The sequence below is a fragment of the Plutella xylostella genome, chromosome 19, assembly GCF_932276165.1.
Source record: "Plutella xylostella chromosome 19, ilPluXylo3.1, whole genome shotgun sequence".
NCBI classification, from domain to species: Eukaryota; Metazoa; Arthropoda; class Insecta; order Lepidoptera; family Plutellidae; genus Plutella; species Plutella xylostella.
This window is the reverse complement of record NC_063999.1, coordinates 2,356,423-2,377,196: the sequence shown is the minus strand read 5'-3', so window position 1 is coordinate 2,377,196 and position 20,774 is coordinate 2,356,423. Positions and strand designations below refer to the sequence as shown.

Below are 20,774 nucleotides of genomic sequence, written 5' to 3'. Positions count from 1 at the left end.
CCGAAGGGGTAGTCAGAGGTAACTCGCAAGTAACTCACTTTTCGCTACTACATTTGTACTCAAGTGATAGATCACGAGCCGTATCGCCGTTTTTAAATGAGTATCGGGTACACAACTATACATCTAGATTTCTAGAATCAAGATGTGCAGAATTCCTCACGATGTTTTCCTTCCGACCGGTAGGGCAACCGAAGTCTCGAGTGGAGACCACGACCAGGCAAGCGTAGAGTGGGGCACCATCCGGCCTGGTGGACCGAAGACCTCAGACAAGTGGCCGGTATTGGCAGGATGTGGAAGGCCGAGGACAGAGTATTGTGGCGCTGCTTGTGAGAGTTATATTTCTAGCAGTGGGAGACAACGGGCTGATGATGATAATGTAACGAGAGGGGTGTTATAAGTTTAACGTTTTTGCGTATCTGTCGGTAGTGTAGTTCTCAAACGGCTGAACTGATATTCATTTGATTTTCATTTATTTTTTTACTAAGTACACCTACCTAACTACATAGTATTAAAAACAATTTGTTCTAAGTTTCATGAAATTCATCAAATATAAGATTTTCAGCTCTTTATTTATCTCTTTATAGCACAAATATAGGATCAAAATTTACAAAAGGTAAGCTTAATGCTAAAAGCAATTTCTACCAGTCAACCTTAATAGCTGATGAGGAACTCTGACTTCTATTCTTCCTATCAATCCGTATAGGTATCGTGTTACTTAAATGACATTGAAATTATAATAAGGTAACCATCAGCCGATTGAAGATTTCCGCCATGTTACGTTAATCACACAATACCTAACTCAGTTAAAACAAGGTAAAGTACCTCTACCTAAACTAATCCTCTTTGTTTATTACCGGTAGCCCTATTATTACGGGTTTTAAAAAAAAACTATTTAGGAAAGCGAAGCATCGATCGATCCAATTTATCCAAGTTACACAACTTATTCTTGTGTAAGTACTTAGTGCCTACTCCTACTACAGACTACTTTACACAACTTTCTGAAATAAAATAATTTTAATTTAATATTAATTGCCATATTAATTGCTATGTATTTTATAAGAAGAGTATTGGTTGCGTAGGTAACAATAGGAGATTTTCGAGCTGCTGTATTGAAAAATAATAAATAGGAAATGAAATCCGAAGCAAAAGTTGAAAAGGTTTTCATTTCGTTTGGAGAGCCTATTTGGTCGAGGACAAAACATCTCAAATTACTCGCCCCAGAGATTTATCGAGTGGTCAGGGAAGAGTTTTCAAGAAGTTTTTAGTATAAGATGACGATGTTGAATTGAGAAAATGGAATTAAATTCCGTCTATTTATCTGCTAACTAACTACGCTACCAACGGTATGTACATGTGGCAAACATAGGTACATACCCCTATAGGTCAGTTAGCGTATTGTTTACATATATAGACGAATCAATATCAAAAACATAAGTTATGTATGTATAATACCAAGTCTCACAGCGCAGCGGTAAAAACTTGTGAGATCCATGTACCTAATACCAATTTAGTGTAATTGCTTAATCTAACGTTATCATTTACAGACCATATTATATTTATATTAATATAACTTATACTTACCTACATTTAAATGGTATATTTATTATACTTTTTGTACTTATCTATAATATTATGTAAGTAAGTATGTATCCTTAGGTCTTCGGTGTATAAATAAAGAGTATTCTATATACTTATATTAGAAGGTGAGTATTTTATTCTATTCTTAGTGCGGGTGTTAATACCTGCATCTGACTCTCGATTGGAAGCTTTCTACATATCAGAGGAAAGCTTAAACTAAGTGCCTAGGTAGTTATCTACAACAATTTTAAACCTCTGCAAAATATACTTAACTTTAAGAATATATTATTACCTATACTTAATTATAATCATTACAATAAATAACCATTTCTTATGAGGTTTATGTGAGAATAATGTAAGTACTTACCTAATAATCCTGTTTATTTTTCCATTTTCCATCCGGTCAAAGGTCCATCGCTTTAGTTACTTCGATAGAGCGATATTTAAAAAAAACACCAATTAAGAAAAAAAGCTACAGTCTTAATAGCTGACAGATAAGCTACATATTTACGACAGCTATCAAGGTGACATAGGGCGATAGCATCTAGGCGGGCGCCCGCGTGATAACGGCCGCCCGTGGCCGTCTCTACGCCTCTACGCTCGCCACCTCGCCAGTCCTACCCTGGAGCGCACCAGCAACGCTCGTGAGTTCGTAAATACGCATTCAGAAGAAACAAGTGAAGTGCCGCAATCATTCGATCCGTTTGTTCCCCCGGAAATTTGAATTTGGAATCTCGAAGTGGATTTTGTTTTTGTGTCGTTCCAGCCAGGAAGTGTTTTGTGTTTTGAGTTCGCTGTGTGGAGTTGGAGATGCAAAAAGTTTGAGTAAGTTTCAGTTGGACTTTTTAAAGTTTTAAGCTTTTATAGTTGTTGTTCCTCATTTCTTAATATGCAGACTAACCGAAGAACAAACGAGTTCTCGAGTGGAGACCACGAACAGGCAAGCGTAGCGTGGGACGCCCTCCAGCTTGCTTCACGGACCTTAGAGCCGTCGAGCCGGCAGTGACTGGATGCTGAAAGCATGGGACTGATTGTTGTTGTTATCCAGCAGTGAACGATTACAAACCTTATAAGTAGTGATGATGATTGCTTGTGTAAGAAATACGCTCGCGAACAATGAAGAAGCTCAGCTTACAAAATGCCGACATAATTTTTTTAAACATTTGATTATGAACACATCTATTCTATTCTATTCTCTGTGGGGGTGTAAGTACCTGCACCTGGCTCTCTCGAGTGGAACCTTTGTGCATATCCCCAGAGTCTAAACTGCCTTCCTAAGCTTGGACCATTTCCCACCACGCTGGTCCACTGCGGGTTGGTGGGTTCACATATCCAGATGTGCTAAATCTAGATATGCAGGTTTCCTCACGATGTTTTCCTTCACCGTAAGAGCGATGGTATAGATTGTACTTTTTAAAAAGAACTCATTGGTACATGTCAGCGCCGGGATTCGAACCCGCATCTCTTGCGTGAGAAGCGGGCGCTTACCCGACTGAGCTACCACCGCTCCTATGAACACATCATTTAATAATATTATAATACATATATTATTATGAAGCGCTTTAAAAAGTGTTAAATATTATACTTACGTCAATATTTCAGACAGAGATAGTAAGGTAGCTTTTCCGTTTAGGAGTAATTTGGTGTTATTGTCACTGGAACTGTCTGGAACTATTTCATTGCTCGTGTGTGTATGTGGTTTGAATTGTTGTATGTTTCCTAGATTTTAGGTATCTAGGTAAGTCGCTCTACTCTAGAGTCTAGACGTAACATAGATATAAAAAGCAGCAGCAGCTTTTAAAGTCACTTAAACTTTACACAACTTTTCTGAAACTTCAGAGAGCTTTGCCTGTCACGGACGGAATGTGCTAGATAGGTATTTGCCATCATCGTACCTATCTTAAATACATAAAATAAATATTATATAGTAACTTCATAGCTGACGGGATTATGGGGTAATGAAACCCTTGCTATACTAGTTACATAACAAACTACTAAAACTAAAATATATCTTACAGTAATAGGAAGTAGAGTAAATGTGTACGTAAATATACTCAGCCGATTCCGATTACCGCTAATAAATAACATAAAATTCTATACTTAAGTAGTTTTTTTTGGATCATATAGATAATGTTATCCCGAGGGTTCTTAGCCCTATTTAATCAAAATCGGTTTATCCGTTCAAAAGCTATGCTACTTTTAGTGTTGAATGTTGGAGGTTTTTAACGTTGGTTAGGTTATATTAACCTCTGCCCTCAGTGGGATAAATACCACATTATACGCGCACATCCAATTTCGATGTTCAGTGGTTTTTAAGCCCTATACGCTTTCATGTTCACGCTTGCGATTACGGTATGCTGGAACGCTAATGAGTCTAATGACTACCACACCAATATAACTCTGCACTTTGCTTTCCTTTAACTCGATCTATTATTTATGTTAAAGTAAACATTAAAAACCTTCAGTCTATACTACACTCACGGGCAATGAAAAGGTTCCACTGAGAAAAGCACCAAATTACCTACTTTTAAACGGAAAAGGCTAGCTTAATGCCGTCTTCTGCAACATTGAAGTACATTTAACAGAGCATCAGGATAACAGACTAAAATCGGTAATATTTTGTTCCAATTTTAAATTAAATCTTTGAATAAATTGGGGTTGTTTGTTGTCGGCATTTTGTGAGTGGAACTTTTTCTTGCCCGGCAGTGTATAACCCTGCCAAGCGTGGTGTGGTGATTATGGCAATGATCCTCCAGTCTTGGAGGAGGCCCAGGTACCTACCGAACCATAAGCAGCGTCGCTTGCCTGGCAAACATCTGTCAGATCCATACAAGTTACGACAGATTTGACAAGTGAGGCTGCTTAGGAATAGTTAATTGCTAATGTTCGGTGTCTATCTTTTACACCACTCTGTAGTGAGGTTACACTCCTACAAAATTAAATGATGAAAGATTACAGTTTTAATCACAAGGAGCACCATTTCAACGTAATTTATACTTAACACGAGCAGAAAAATAAATAAAGCTTAGTTTCTACGGACGTTGAAAATCTTACGGCCCGTTCATATTCATACATCCGTTTTTACTGGTACGCCATAAATATGTACTATGTTTCGATATTTTTTATTGTTTACATAATACTGTTGGCATGTATGAAGTCGCTTATACAATAAAATACAATAACTATGACTTTATTGGAAAAAACAGACACAACATATTTTATTATATTACATTACAAAGTAAGAGTAAGCTCAATATGCGGCCATATCACTAAAAGCGATCTCTTACAGGCAACCTTTGAGTGACTCTTTATGGAATATAAAATGAGAAAGGCGAACAGGCATACCTCATAAAACTGAACAGTAAACTGAGACATTTGAACCGGTGTAGAGTATAGAAAAAATTATATCTGTTAAACAGGAAATGTATCAATTCTAGGGATTGTGCACACTTTGGGTACAACACAAAACCTAGGTGTTTGAGGAATGTACAGGTACCTACTTACAATATTTTTTAAGTAATGAAAGTTCCATATACTTATAATAGTTGATAGAACAGCCCACCATAATTACAATATTAATCATAATTATGTAACTCCACCTGATATCCTCCACGCTTAGGGGGTATTACAGATGTCAGCACTTGTAGCTTGTAGGTATGTGTATGTTTGTATCCGCAGCAGCTACCTAGTGTCTTGTTTATCTTACAATATTATTACTTGCTCGTGCCCTCTGACATCGACCAGTGATAATCATAATTAGGTGTGCATTATTTGCCACACATTTATTTATATAATCTGTATTTAACTACGTTGAAACAAATATTTTGATTTGACTGCGTGTGCCATCTTTGTTGAGTAAAATTTATTATATTATGTGCGGTGCAAGACTGGAGCGTTATTGCCAACAACCACGCTTGGTAAGCGGGTTGGATGCATATCATACAAGACAAAAATGTAACTCTTTTACTACTAACTCTTTAAAATATCTGCCCGGCCGTGAATTGAACCCGGTCCTTCGACAGTGAGTTATTTACAACCGGAAGGCGGGCGGTATCAAAAACTTGGTAACTAACGGAGCTAAGCAAAGTTTATTTGCGAGGCCTATTTTTATTTTTATTCAGGTCATTTATTCATAAAAACATAATATAAGTCACAAACATGCATAATATCCACTAGAAGTTTCTTCAAAAACCTATTTTCAGTTAGAGCAGGTGTGTTATCTGAAGAAGATGATAGCTAGAAAAAACGAAGGTTACAAAAATTCTTCGGACGGTATCATTCATCTTATTTCATACACAGTGTGTTACTGTGTGAAAACGAAGCAAACTAGTCATTCTCCATTTAGCACCAACCAACGAGAGGGTCCGTTAAAAAACGTTTTAATAGCTCAAATGAATTTCCTAGTTAAGTTTCGCAGAAAAAATGTTTTAATTTCGAGGCTTTTAGTGTTCACTATAAAATAGCGCGAGCTTCGCGTTTTAATTAATGTTTCTGACATCTTCGTGGGAAATTATTTAGTACTTACTAAATTATGTCCATTTGTGTGTAATATGACACAATGATCCATCTGATCTAAATTCAAATTTTGATCCATGTACGTGTAGTAGGTACGTTTGATAGTTTGTCGAAAACTATAAAAGTTCACGTTTTCTCGCATACAAGGTGTCGCATTTATCATTAAACTTTTGACAGATATTGTATGATGACAGGAGGTAACGTAATCTTTATTCGTTTCGTAAATTTCAAAACCTATACTAGAGGCTCTGAATATTTAATGCAATATGCAATATTTATGGCGAATAATGTGAAATGGTTGGTGTCAAAAGAATTTTTCATCCATCGGAATCGGAAGTGATTGGGCTGTCGTGTCAGGTCATCTTCCTCTCAACTCGAGCTATTTAGTAATCTGTGTCACGAGCGGGAGAGAATCACCAATCACCCATCAATAAATAATTATACACTCACAGGCATAGACTTAGTATACTAGTACATATATTCTAAGTCTATGCTCACAGGCAATGAAAAAGTTCCATTCAGGAAATCACCAAATTAATATTTTTTTTTAAATCTATTTTTATTAACCAAATTACTCTTAAACTGATAAAACTAACTTAATGACGCCTTCTGCAATATTTAAGTACATTTATCGGCGTATCAGAATATTACCAACTAAACACGTAAATATTTTACGCAAATTTCATGATTTAAAAAATTGATGCCTTTTGGTGTCTGCATTTTATAAGTGGACCTGTTTCTTTGCCCGTGAGTGTAGTATGTTTCAGCTAAGATGATTCCTGTGGCATAGTTAGTATATAATTTTGTGGTTAACTGCCTCATTGCACTGATTAGGATTCTCACTACTGTTATTTCAGTCTCAATGAACACCTTGAATACATCGTTATCAAGTACCTATTAGGTATATGATGTATGTAAGTATATTATAATTATGTAGTGTAGGTACCTACTGGCTTAACTGCCTTTACGTAGGTAAGCAAGTATATTGTAATGTTTACATACACCTACCTTGCTGTTGCTACCCTTTTGTGGCTTTTCCGGAAAAGGTAAAGTAAAGTTCTCCCGTATCTCTACTTTTACATTTTGGTTAAGTGGTTACAAATACTTATGTTTAAAAGGGTCAAATTTGAACTTACTTAGGTACTTATTAATTTAGGTATATTAGTTGTAAAATTTAGAAACATCTGAACGTAGGTACCTACCTATATTTAAATTTTTTTGCCGCCCGCCATAGTGGGGAAGATGAAAAGCCATCGCCTTTCTCGATTAGGGCATGTCATGAGAAGAGAAGATGATTATGTTACAAAAAAAGTGTTGGAAATGAGACCCGAAGGAAAGCGTAAGAGAGGAAGACCAAGAAAGACGTGGCTTGATTACGTGAAAGAAAATATGAGAGAGTGTGGAGTGAATGAGGATATGACAGAGGATATGGTAAAATGGCGTGACACACTGACATGACGAACAAAGCCGACCCTAAATAAGGAAGGAAGAAGAAGAAGTAGAGAACTTATTAACACAAGAGAAGCATGTAACGAAACGGGAGTGTACACTAGATTATAATGAAAAGCTGATTATAGATTTTACTGCACTTTTATAAATTATTAGGTAATAATATGCACACACGTAGTCATATAAAGGTACTATTACATATAAAAAATATTATTTTGTGTTGGTGTTGCCAACAAAGCACACAAGCAACTTTAAGCACGTCAAGCACGCTGTCTACGCAAAACTTACATTCGTTTTAGATTTGATTTGAAATGTGTTAATAAAATATGCAGCTATTATGGTTTCATATAAACTGCCTCGATTAATCAATAACCATAACCACCCGTTTATACAGTTCGAGACCACGCATAATTACATAATTAATGAAAATTAACCCTGGCCGTGTGCCGGTCACCAAACTTATTGCAAAATATCGTTTTGTAATAATAATAATTATTTAATTGGTAATGGGTTTTATTGAAACGATTCAATGTTAAACCAGCAAACATTATATTTGATAGCTTATAAATTTTTGTGTTTTAATCACCATCATTTAGGAAATTTTCGTTACTCATGTCATGCTCTGAAAGTGGCGGTAAAGGAAAATTTCCTGAAAAGTGGCATGAACATAGATCTTTTTTTCCAAAGGGACAATGGATATATATCTCACAAGATTTTTTCTTATAATGTAAATGAATGATAAATAGATAAAATATTTATTCACTTTTGGAACACACAACATACCTACAAAAATTATACATGATGATAGTTATTCATAATATATGTTTTAATAATATTTTTGCACGCCCTACAAGGGTAGAATGTAGCAGGTCTATGTTTTTCTGTAACATCTTTGTGCACCTACGTTCATGCAAATAAATGATTTTGATTCATTATTCATCATTCACGCAAGCAAGTTAAAATCTTCTTAAAAAAAGCATTTGATGATATTATTTACATTGCAATGAATCTTTAAATCTTTTTGTTGGTTAATTAAGTACATAATACCTATGTATGCATATGAGAAGAAGAAATATAGTGCAAATAAGTCATTCAGTAATGAAAAGCACTGTGTAGGCTACACTAGACCTACTGCATAAGTAAGTAACCGAAATTTTCTGATAAAAGTTTTATGATAGTTTGGATGTCGAGAAAATAAAACTTTTAAAGTTAAAATCACGAACAACAGCGTCGTCCCATCGCCAATGTAGATTTTTTAATTTGCGTAGCTTATTTATAAAGCTCGCTACTTGACATTTTAGCAAAGTTGTTAAACGACAAACTGGCAAATAATCTAACTTTCAAGTTAAAATCAAAGGATTCAAGTTTGAAGAGCTTGGAGAGAAATTGTTTAGAAGTCAATTAGTAGGTGAGTTTAGTTGTGCTTTTATCAAACGGTGTCATTTGTAAACTAAGTACTTACTGGACGTTTACAGGAAGAACTTACAAAGTCTAGGTATTCTAGGTAGGATGTGCAAGATGGAATCGGTTGTACGAGTATATTGTATACAGAGGTTTCGTAATTCCATAGTACTCGTATACCCCGCATTTAACCTGTAACGGTAGATTTACATCAAACGAACACAGCTAGAAGATCATTATTTCGTACATAATCTTTTAGTGAAAACATTCCGGTATTCATTTGATGTACTTAGGTAAATTAAAATTGACTGGTCACTTTTAAGCGGTCTAGTTCTGGCACTGTGTGTATGTGTTTTTTTTTAAGATTTTGTTATCACTCACTATCAATATATTGTGAGAGTTGTTTTTTATTCTTCATCTTAATACATCTTTAGCTTATTATATATATTTTATCGTACCTACTTATATAAGTATATTATTAATAAAATATTATACATTTATTACATTGGGACTAACATAACACTCTGGCGAAAAGTGGGTGCAGCAATGCACCTCTGCCTACCCCGCAAGGGTGTACATTAGTACAAGGCGTGAGTGCGTGTTTTTTTTTTTTTTTATACATTTATTGTACTTCTGGAGAAAAATTCTATTACACAGACACTGTGCTCGTTTGATGTAAATTTGCATGAAGCGTAGAACGGGCCGCCCCGCCTATATCAAAAGCCTATATTGATTGCTCTCGACTCTCTCGAGTGTGACAGGCTCTTGCACGTCAAATAAAATTATCTTCACACGGAATCTTTTGCGTCTTTTAAGAAATCATTTCTCAGTAAATAACCGGATCTTAACATGAAAGAATCTGAAAACTTCTCCGTAATGTAATTAGCTTTTTCCAGGATATTATGAAAGGACACGTTTTATTTGAACTTGCAGATAAGAGGTGTTTCCTGAAAGATTTCAGTATATTGAAACAACATAAATACCGACCTATATGTGATGATAATTAAATGATGTATTACTAGTATAAGTATTTTTTTGTTGTATAAAAAAAATAACTTCAGCTTTTTCCAGGATATTATGAAAGGACTCGTTTTATTTGAACATGCAGACAAGAGGTGTTTCCTGAAAGATTCCTATATGTGATGATAATTAAATGATGTATCACTAGTATAAGTATTTTTTTGTTGTATAAAAAAATAAACTTTAAGCACTATCTATTTAGTTACCATGTCAGCTTTAAATTTATAAGATTATTTTGTTTGCAACTCGTGAGTAGCTCGGGACGGGGGGGGGTGGGGTATATTTGAACAGTTTGGAACTCAAACACTGTCTATAGACAAACGTACACGCGCTAACCTCGTTATTAAGGTAAGCGTCCACCTTTAGGCATCGTACGCATTGCCCACGCCATCCTAATCCTAACTAATATTATAAATGCGAAAGTAACTGTGTCTGTCTGTCTGTCTGTCTGTCTGTTACTCTTTCACGCAAAAACTACTGAACGGATTTGAATGAAATTTGGTATACATATGGTCTAGACCCTGAGAAAGAACATAGGCTACTTTTTATCCCGGAATTCCCACGGGAAAACTTTTTAAGGCGAAGCGAAGCTCGCGGGAACAGCTAGTTTCTCCATATATTTTTTAAAATCTGTTTGGTCCGATACATACGATACCGATAGGTGCTGGACGCTTACCTTTAAGGATACACGGGACACCCATCGTGTGTTTGTCCAAGAAGGTAATTTTCGCTCACACAATTTTCGGCTACAGGGTCTTACAAGAGGAGATCATTCTGGACAACTTTCGTTCTACGACTTTAATAACTACATTAGAGTTTTTTTTTAGGTCCACATTATTATGAAAATATTCTGCAGGGGTGATTAGCCAGAGCACCTATACCTTACCTACTATAAAAGATCACTCAAGTTCAAGGCCTTGTTTCGAAATATTTGTAATACTTTTCGCCAATTTATTGTTATTTCGCTTGAATTGGGAAATAATTTGACAGTCGAAAAATATTTGTAATATTTTCGTTAGTTATTTCTCGTTATTGCCATCGGCAACATATTTTCACCCATAGGCATCTCTGTGGAATTAGGTTAATACAGGGTGAGTCTTTAGAAAATAGGTGACAGAACTCTTGATATTTGTACTTTTGTATAAATGTATGCCCAGCTTAAAAGAAAGAAAGAAAATTCATTTATTTCAAACACACATACACACACAAACATAATTAAGATTATAATAATATTAGGATATGAAGTGCTGATGCGGCTTCAGTAGGTAGGTGTACAATACATACCACAATCTTCATGGGACATTCAGCACGTTGGTATTATCCCGTCAACCCTCCGTCGCGACAACGGCCAGGTTAACAATACCAAAAGGATAGAAACATGGCCGACCTCATTCCTTTGTTATTGGTCGACAGAACTATCGTCATAATACGATTTTGTTGTCCCAGAGACTTGTATTAAATAAACAGCCATTTATGTAACTCTCAGCTTTTTTGTCACTGTTAGTTTGAGTAGCCATAATTATAGACAAGTGATTAAAATATTTTTATTATTATCATAGGTACGGTGGCCTGCGCCTAAAAGTATACAGGCGGAATTTTTAAAATAGAGATCCCTGATGATGAAGGGACCAGCTACACCTGTTATAAATCCGTGGACGTGTTGTGTGTGATGTGGGTAGCAGTGGTGTTTATGTGGATGTGCTTGAGCAGCATGTGAGCTTGAGATCGCTATTTTAAAAACTCCGCCTGTATACTTTTAGGCGCAGGCCACCGTACACGGAAAACAATAAAACTACAAATATTTGAAAAAACCTTACAAAGCACTTGATTTCACAATATTTTATCCATAGTTATGATAAAAGGGGTAGGCTCAGCATTTGCTATGAATGTGAATAAAAGGGCACAGCAGAGCGATGATTTTTACAACTGACACAGCTTTATTATTATTAAACAAATATTTTGTCGTACGGTTTCAGTGTCAATATACTTAATAACATATTTATGTTGCGATAACCACTCAATTAATGTGTGTCCATTATGATATGATAATAAAGATTTTCATTCTTAATACTCTGAAAGATCATAAATCTTACATAAGCACATAAGAAATGAGGTCACCCGTAACGTAAGTTAACGACGTAACTGTTAAAATCTGAGCTAGAATATACAGTAAAACTCTAAGGGCGAATTCGTCCAAACATCATCTTACACGAGAATAACTATACCGGAATAAAATTTATACGCGAGTAAATATCTGGGATAAGTATATTTGCATTCTACCAAGTTATACCATGATTAATTGAATGAACGAGGAACGAAACTGTAATGCAACTAAAATAAAAATAGGTGCGTTTTCAAAGTATGCAATAGAAATGACATGCCAACTTAGTTTGAATGGATTATAAGAGTATGAAATTGTTTATGTTTTCATATTTTATTCGCTGTTGTTATTCTGAGAATTTGCCTTTTAACGTACTTTTGTTTATGTTTTGACAGATGTGTTTATATGTCATTATGACGGTTTTCTAATCAGCTGATGTGCTGCCGCCATTACAAAATTACTCTCGGATAAGCTCGTTACACGGTCAATTTTGGCGGTATAACATTTTATTCTTGGGATAAGCTACTTATCTTGTTTTCAGGTTTGGTAGAATGCAAAATCTGCTTACTCGCGAGTAACTGGTAGTTTACTCGTGAGTAAAAAGTTACTCGACGTTGGTCGAATCCGCCCTAAAACTATAAAGTCCTGAAAACGGAAGTGGATTCTAACTATTAATTGTTTAAGACCGTATTTAATGGAACTATTATATTTATTTAAGGACAAATCCGTTAAAAAGCCATTATCAATCGGTACTTTATTTTTTAAACATATGTAAAAGTAAGTAAATAACTGACAATGACAAAAAGTCTTAGCAAAATCGCACTCTTTATTGTCATTACTTTATAGTTGGACTGTACTCTACTATGAGATTGTTGTTCGGCCATTATGTTACCGTAAAACTGGATTCATTCCCATGAAGGTCTCACTTTTTTTTTTCAAACCTGACGCTCACGGATTAAAAAATTGAAATTTGGATTCGAAAATTGAATAAATATTAATAAAAAGGCTTATTGTATAAAAAGCGTTTACTTCCGAACATGAAATTATACTTTTATAAACGATTTTTACAATTACAATTTACACAAAAAAATATTAAAAACTAAATTAAAAGTAAAAAAACAAAATAACATTAAGAATAATTAAAATATAATGGTGTGAGTTGTCCAGCACCGAAAAGGCCCGCGCCTCAGCTTACACCGCTACAGATGTGGTGGCATCCACCCATCTGACGCGGCACTGGTTTTCAGACTGTGAGTTTTTAGAGCGGTTTCAAACTTGTATTTTAATAATACGCACGTATTAAGTAGCTCGTTTTAGGAGCTAGAGCTTCAGTGATCTTAACTGATCACTGAAGTTAAGCACCAACTGGCACGGTCAGCCTTTGGATGGGTGACCGATTTCAAGTGGTTCTTTTCTGGACGCTTCCGTGCTTCGGACGGCACGTTAGGCCGTGGGTCCCGGTTGCTGCTTTGGCAGCAGTCTTCAATCAATCAATCAGCCTTCGGGCAGCTTGAAAACATCTGACAGTCGGGTTGCCCACTTACCCCAAGCACAAGCTTGATGCTTGTGTTGGGGTCCAGTCCACCAACCCGCAATAGGCCATTGCAGCGTGGTGGACTAGGTCTTCCTTCATTGAAAGGAGACCCGTGACCCAGCTGTGGGGACGTGATGGGTCGTGATGATGATGAGTAAGTTCTAGTATCCATTGGTATACGTGGCATGTCTGAAACCACATAAATCTTAATAATTTCTGTGGCTGAAACTAATTGAAGAAAAAATCATGTATTCCTGTGCAGTTGTAGATGACTCAGAATTTTTTGGGGTTCCGTACCTCAAAAGGTAAAAAGAAACCATTAAGTATAGGATGACTTTGTTGTCGGTCTGTCTGCTGTCTGTCAATATATACCCTTATTCTCGCAAGTCTGATACGCACTTAGCTCAGTTAAAAAAAATGTGTTAGAAGATGATCATAGATGTATTTGTTTCAATTGCATCTAATGATCTTAAATATAGTGGCATTTATAAGATAATTGAGTAGATGTAGGCCAAGGTGACAACAGTGAACAAATAAAATTTATCACACTGTTATTGGTACGAATCAGGAGTTAAATCTTGTATCTTTTGGATTTGGCTATGGACTTCGAGCAGCCAGAATTTATACACGCTCGAGCAATGAAACAGTTCCAGTGACGTAGCACCAAACTAACTTAATGACGTCGTCTGCGACATTGAAGTAAGTACATTTAACAGCGATTTGGAATATTATTAGCAACTAAAAACGTAAATATATTGTGCTCAAATTTCAAATTAAATGGTTTAAAAAATTGAGGCTTCATTGCTCGCGAGTGTAATTATGGTATTTATTATGTGAAGACCTGTTACGTTAGCCTGCAACGGTCCTAGCTTTTAAGCCTGGGAGTACGCGACATCGCCGACAAACTCCAAGAAAACCGCTTACGATGGTTCGGACATGTCAAGAGAAGACCACCTGACTATGTTGGAAACGAAGCACTGCGCCTGTCCGCCCCCGGTCGGAGATCCCGAGGAAGACCTAAAACCAGATGGATAGACGTAGTGCAAAAAGACCTACGACACTGCCAAGTCTCTGAAGAAGACGTTGGAGACAGGGCGAAGTGGAGAGAGAAAACGAGACCCCACCACCATATGGGAGACATAACCTGAAAGAGAGAGAGGTCCTAGCTTCTAAAATTAAGCTTGGACCGTTTACTAAGCTATCGCTATCGAGTACGATTACAATACACCTATCAATTACCAATATTAAATCAATTATTCAATATTAAATCAATACAAAGGCACTTAATGGCAGGTACAGGCATCAAATATACAATACACACCCTGTATATATATCAGTTCGACCCCAGTCGCAGGTGAAAGATAGATGAGCTGATGAATACCTACTTAATAATCAATGGATTTCTGTGTAACTCTAACCATCTGTTGTACGAGCTATGATCAAAAGATTGAAGTACTAACTACTATTCTATTCTATTCTGAAAGGTCGTGAAGGTCCTGTATGTGGCTCCCTCGAGTGGAACCTTTGTACATATCTCCTTGATTTCAGCTCAGTCAGCCTAGCTCCCGAATAAACTGGAGTAACAAGCCTGGGTGTTGCAATAGCTGAGATAGGCGCTCTGTTGGTCCAAGAATAGATAATCTTGTTTCTGTAGCAGGTGGACAAGCGAATATAATATACTTACTACTGAGGATTGCACAAAGTGGACCGGCCATCATATACAGGAGGTTCTCTTAATAATGTAGATAGAAAATTTTACTCAAAGAAAACATTCCGTTCATTCTTCGTTTGAAGTACGTCTTTTTTGTGTCAGCTCATCACAGCCCAGTCAGTCTACTTTGTCTTTGTGTATTTTATTTTTATTGTACTTTATTTGGGCAAACAACAGTATTACAGGACAGGTCTGCGCAGACCTTAATTGTAAAAGTCTGTGATGTCTGCCTTTTATCCCGCACCGAAACATTTTCTTGATAAACCCAAGCACTAAAAAAAGCTTGGTAGATACTAGAATAGGTAGCAGTACCTAGTTCCTCATTAAAATATGGCCATGTTTTGGCAGAGCGGTTGTAGCTCAGTTGGGTAAGCGCCCGCTTCTCAAGCAAGAGATGCGGGTTCGAATCCCGGCGCTGACATGTACCAATGAGTTCTTTTAACTTAAGTACAATGTATACCATCGCTCTTACGGTGAAGGAAAAACATCGTGAGGAAACCTGCATATCTAGATTTAGCACATCTAGATATGTGAACCCACCAACCCGCAGTGGACCAGCGTGGTGGGAAATGGTCGAAGCTTAGGAAGGCAGTTTAGACCTTGGGGATATGCACAAAGGTTCCACTCGAGAGAGCCAGGTGCAGGTACTAACACCCCCACAGAGAATAGAATAGAATAGAATGGCCATGTTTATACATATAATACCCCTCTGGGAAATAAGTTTTTCAATGCCGCTCTGTAGGTAATTTTAATTTTTATAACAGATACATTTTCTTTCTAGTTTAAAGGATATACAGGAGCTTTGGTCAAAATAATGATGTAAGTACGGAAGTAGGTACATAGTAGGTATAGGTACATACAAACTTGTTGCTAAAAAGAGAACACAGCAAATCAAATTTCAGCGTCGCCCACCCCACCTTATCCCATATTCTAACCACTCGGCTTAAAGTCTGTCACTTAAGACTATTCTAGAATAGATAGTTTTAAAAGGTATAAAAGTGTACATGCAAAAGCTTCTAATGAAGATGACTGTACCATACCGAATATTATAAACTATCTTTAAAATAGAATAGAATAGATGATTTTTATTTGTACACAAAAACATGGACAAAAATTACAAAAAAACTTAATCCAACACATATATAGGTACGAATGGCGGGCTTATCGCTTAAAGCGATTTCTTCCAGGCAACCATTGGCTGGAAGGATATTTTGAATTAGGTTGATTTTTAAAGGATCTGAGTGTTAATAGTGCTAATTGTTTTTTTTCATTTTTTGCAGAACTCTTCCCTATCACAGCAACCAAGATGTGATTGAAATACTTAACTGCTTTTAATCAGGTGAGTCCGGCTAGACTATTGTGATTAAAATCCTAAACTATTTTCCATAGAGAAAATATAGAATACCTAAAGTACCTCATTGAGGTCTTATCGGATGACATCCGAACTGTCATCTGTCAGTTTATAAGAGGTTTGCGAGCGATATCGTGGAACTCGAATTTTGACTTTCTGTCTAGGACCAAAAAGTCGTTTTCCAAGTATCCGAGTTTTATGGATTCGGGGGTATAAATGGAAACATGTTTAGCTATACATCCCGATATATCAATGTCTTGAAATAATAGACTTTGCTATGATGAATATAAAATGTACGTACTCAATATGATGATAAGGGAAAATAGCTTTGTCACTCAATATGTAAAACAATTTCCCTTCTGCCACTTTCTTTGTCTTACGTAAAGGAACAAGATTGATGACTGAAGTTCGTATATTTTTGCATTCGCAGGCAATTTGTTGGGTTCCGTACCTACCACATAAGAGACTCTTGTACTTACGGATTTGGCAATGTATGAAAACGAAAAACGTTTACGTTTTCACCAGTCATCATTATCTGTCAAAACTTTCATGATAGTATCCGCTAGAGGTGCCACTTTGTATACGAGAAAAAGTTAGTTTTTAGTTAACTGTAAGAAAGAAAACAATTAATTTGATGCTTGCACACACACAATTTACCCTTAAATAAAGCCTTCCTTCATTGGATGGAGACCCGTGCCGTGATGGGTCGTGATGATGAAACACACAATTACTTAAAACAAAAACGAAAGTGTACAACTTACTGAAATATGTGTGTGAGAGTGAAGAAATAATGTACCTACCATAAATTACTCATTAGGTGTGAAGTGGATAGAGAATTAATTATATGTCATGAACATAAACTTATGTACAGTCAGCAAAAGAGATATTATGTTTGGCCCTAAGTGCAAACACTTTAATTATTATAAGATTCACTGATGGGTGACAGGTATAATGAGATATTTTTATAAATATTTTTTTTATCAATGATGTCCATTCTGACGATGTAAATTTAAATTTTAACCATAAAATATGCCAATCGAAAATGAGATTTACACTGACGTCGTTTTTTAAACAAATAATTTAAAATTATGAGAGCTCTAAAATTATAATCTGTGCCTTCAGAATCGTCATCAATATTGCTTGATTTTATGTTCTTATATAGCTGTTCCCGCGCGCTTCGCTTCGCCTTAAAAGGTTTTCCGTGGGAATTCCGGGATAAAAAGTAGCCTTTGTTCTTTCCCAGGGTCTAGACCGTATGTATACCAAATTTCATTCAAATACGTTCAGTAGTTTTGGCGTGAAAGAGTAACAGACAGACAGACAGACAGACACAGTTACTTTCGCATTTATAATATTATTATATATATTATATATATAGTTAGGATTAGGATATAGTTAGGAAGGATTAATAAAATATTCTTTGAACTATCTCCTATCTCCTTGCACTGACTTTCGCTGGGGTGGCCTATTTGGGTGACATGTTTTTTTTGCTTACTGTACCTACCTACGCTAGGTGCACCTGTGAATCGACAGAAACTTTCTCAGAATTAAAATTGAAATGTTGTACTCTAAATGCGACGAGCTTGTTTACAGTGAATAAAGATATAATGGACCTGGGTACAAAAAACGAAGTATTAGAGCTCCGCTGCGCGATCCACGACTCTGTTTCGTTGTATTAAGCGTGTCGATTGCATGACAGCTCTCGTTCGTTCGTTTTTCGTCAGTATAGAGTAACCCTTCAGAGAAATGGTGATCAAAGGATCAATTGTGTTTCACATTTTACGTGGCAAAACAGATTTTCGTGGAAATATGTTAACTACGATACTACTCATTTATTTTCGAGTACTTATTCAAATTTATTGGTATTTTAATATCTTCTTCTTCTTCTTCTTAAGTCCTTTAACTCCTAGTGGAGCATAGGGCCGCAACTACAGCTTTCCACTTCTGACGATCAGAGGCAGCAGCCACAACTTCTGGCCAGCTCATGTTGATCGACTTGATCTCCTGGGCTATATTAATATAGTGATTGATATCTATTGAATATGGGCCGATAGTTTTACGTAATTTAACCCTTTTTTTGGTTCCGTACGTCAAAAGGAAAAATAACCTTATAGCATCACTTTGTTGTCCGTCTGTCAGAAATAGCTAAAAGTATGATGCTGTTATTTCGCATAGGTAGATATACTTACAAATTTACAGCCCCAAAAAGTAATACAATAAAAATAAATTAAAATCCCTTACACGTAAAGTGGGGATGTTTTTTTCCCCATTGTTTTGGTGATATATATGCGATGTCGTTGAATAGGTCTTTCAAAAAAATTATTGGTATGCTCAATGCATTTTTGGATTCAATGATTGGTTTAATGATTTATCCCCTTATTCATAGAAAAGTTACAGAACGTTTTAGCTATTGAACTGTTTGGTCCCCTCTTTGTCAAAGCACAAATTGTTCTTATGCTAATTGTTTTGAATAATAGTTAATGTTAATGAATAAGAGTATAATAATTGTAATTGTTAATTGTTAATGAATATATAGTATAAGCTTAATGTCCCCCCACCCCTGCTGGCGTGGTGAGATAAAATAATAGACTTTAGTGGAGGTGTTATAAGTCAGGGCAGTCCATTCGCAGCGCGACTGCTGAGCTGTTTAAATTCTCTTATCCCGATTCCACCAGGTACGGTCGACCTAGCTGAAATCAAATCAGATTCGGGTCAATATTTGAACGATTCCTCTCCCCCTACTCTTGAAAGGCAATGTACCATATGATATTTGTAGAAAATAAACGAATTTTTACTTATCAAAACACTTTCCACTCATGTATAAAAAGACTGTAGCAAAGTCGATAGAATCTCTCAATTATGATGAAATTGATGCGCTGCTACAAGTAGAGAATTATAAATTACTAGGTAAAGTATATGTATAAGTATTTATCCTATAATTTATACATTTCTGTTTAAAATATTTATAATATTTATACCTACGTACCGGAGTGGTGGTAGCTCAGTCGGGTAAGCGCCCGCTTCTCACGCCAGAGATGCGGGTTCGAATCCCGGCGCTGATATGTACCAATGAGTTCTTTTCTGAATTTAAGTACAATGTATACCATCGCTCTTACGGTGAAGGAAAACATCGTGAGGAAACCTGCATATCTAGATTTAGCACATCTATATATGTGAACCCACCAACCCGCAGTGGACCAGCGTGGTGGGAAAAATGGTCCAAGCTTAGGAAGGCAGTTTAGACCTTGGGGATATGCACAAAGGTTCCATTCGAGAGAGCCAGGTGCAAGTACTGTTACCCCCACAGAGAATAAAATAGGCCTACGTACCAATTCTATTCTATTATGAATACCAATATATGAACATTTTTTGGTCTTATACCGATAACTTAGAAATCCTTAGCTTTAGAATCCAAATTGTGAAAGTTATTAGCAACATCGGAAGTTAATTTGATTTGAGTGTGAAATGAAGGGGGTGATTGCTTCTCTGAGCAGATGGGCTATCGAAGCTGCCTTGTCGTACATAAATTGAATAGCATTATTGAAGATTGCCACTTTCATTTATTTAATGAGTATTATTGTAAGACTTGCTGTGTAAAATAGGATCGAGATGCTGTATTTAAGTATGAAAGACTTTAGGTACAGGTAACGAGCGGCAATTGAAAAAATAATTATAACTACCTACCTAGAATGTACCTAGAATTTAATGTAAAAAACGGCGGTTTCTGTTACCATAATTATTAGATTCTACATTATAGGTACTGGGTATTGGGAGGTAGGTTCTTATTATGGTTGGCCACTTATACCTACTTAATATTAAAAATATGTAAAAATAAATCAGTCGTTTCCTGCATTAAAAACTACATTTTTTAAAATTAAATATAGCTTTAATTACCTATAAGGGTCTCAGCACATATAAGTTAACGGATCGCCTTTTTTTTCTCCTGTCAACCAGGCGTTCGCGAGCTCGCGTTCTACTGGTTGACATGAAAAAGAGGCTATCCCTTTACGTTAAGCTGCGTACAGACCAGCCAAACGAACGCTAACGAACGGGTTTCGTTGACCTTCATTGCTGCAATCTACCCTGTATTATGTATGATAAATATCCATCGTCG

General features: G+C 36.2%; 1 protein-coding gene across 1 annotated transcript in view; it reads left to right on the top strand.

Moving 5' to 3' along the window:
* The first annotated feature begins 2,178 nt into the window (after positions 1 to 2,178).
* LOC105387814 (adipokinetic hormone/corazonin-related peptide receptor variant I) overlaps positions 2,179 to 20,774 on the top strand; it is an 88,438-nt gene continuing 69,842 nt past the window's right edge. Inside the window, exons 1-2 of the mRNA XM_048628030.1 lie at positions 2,179 to 2,403; positions 16,590 to 16,648. The gene's annotated coding sequence lies outside the window, so the exon portion shown is untranslated. The remainder of the gene's footprint in view (positions 2,404 to 16,589; positions 16,649 to 20,774) is intronic.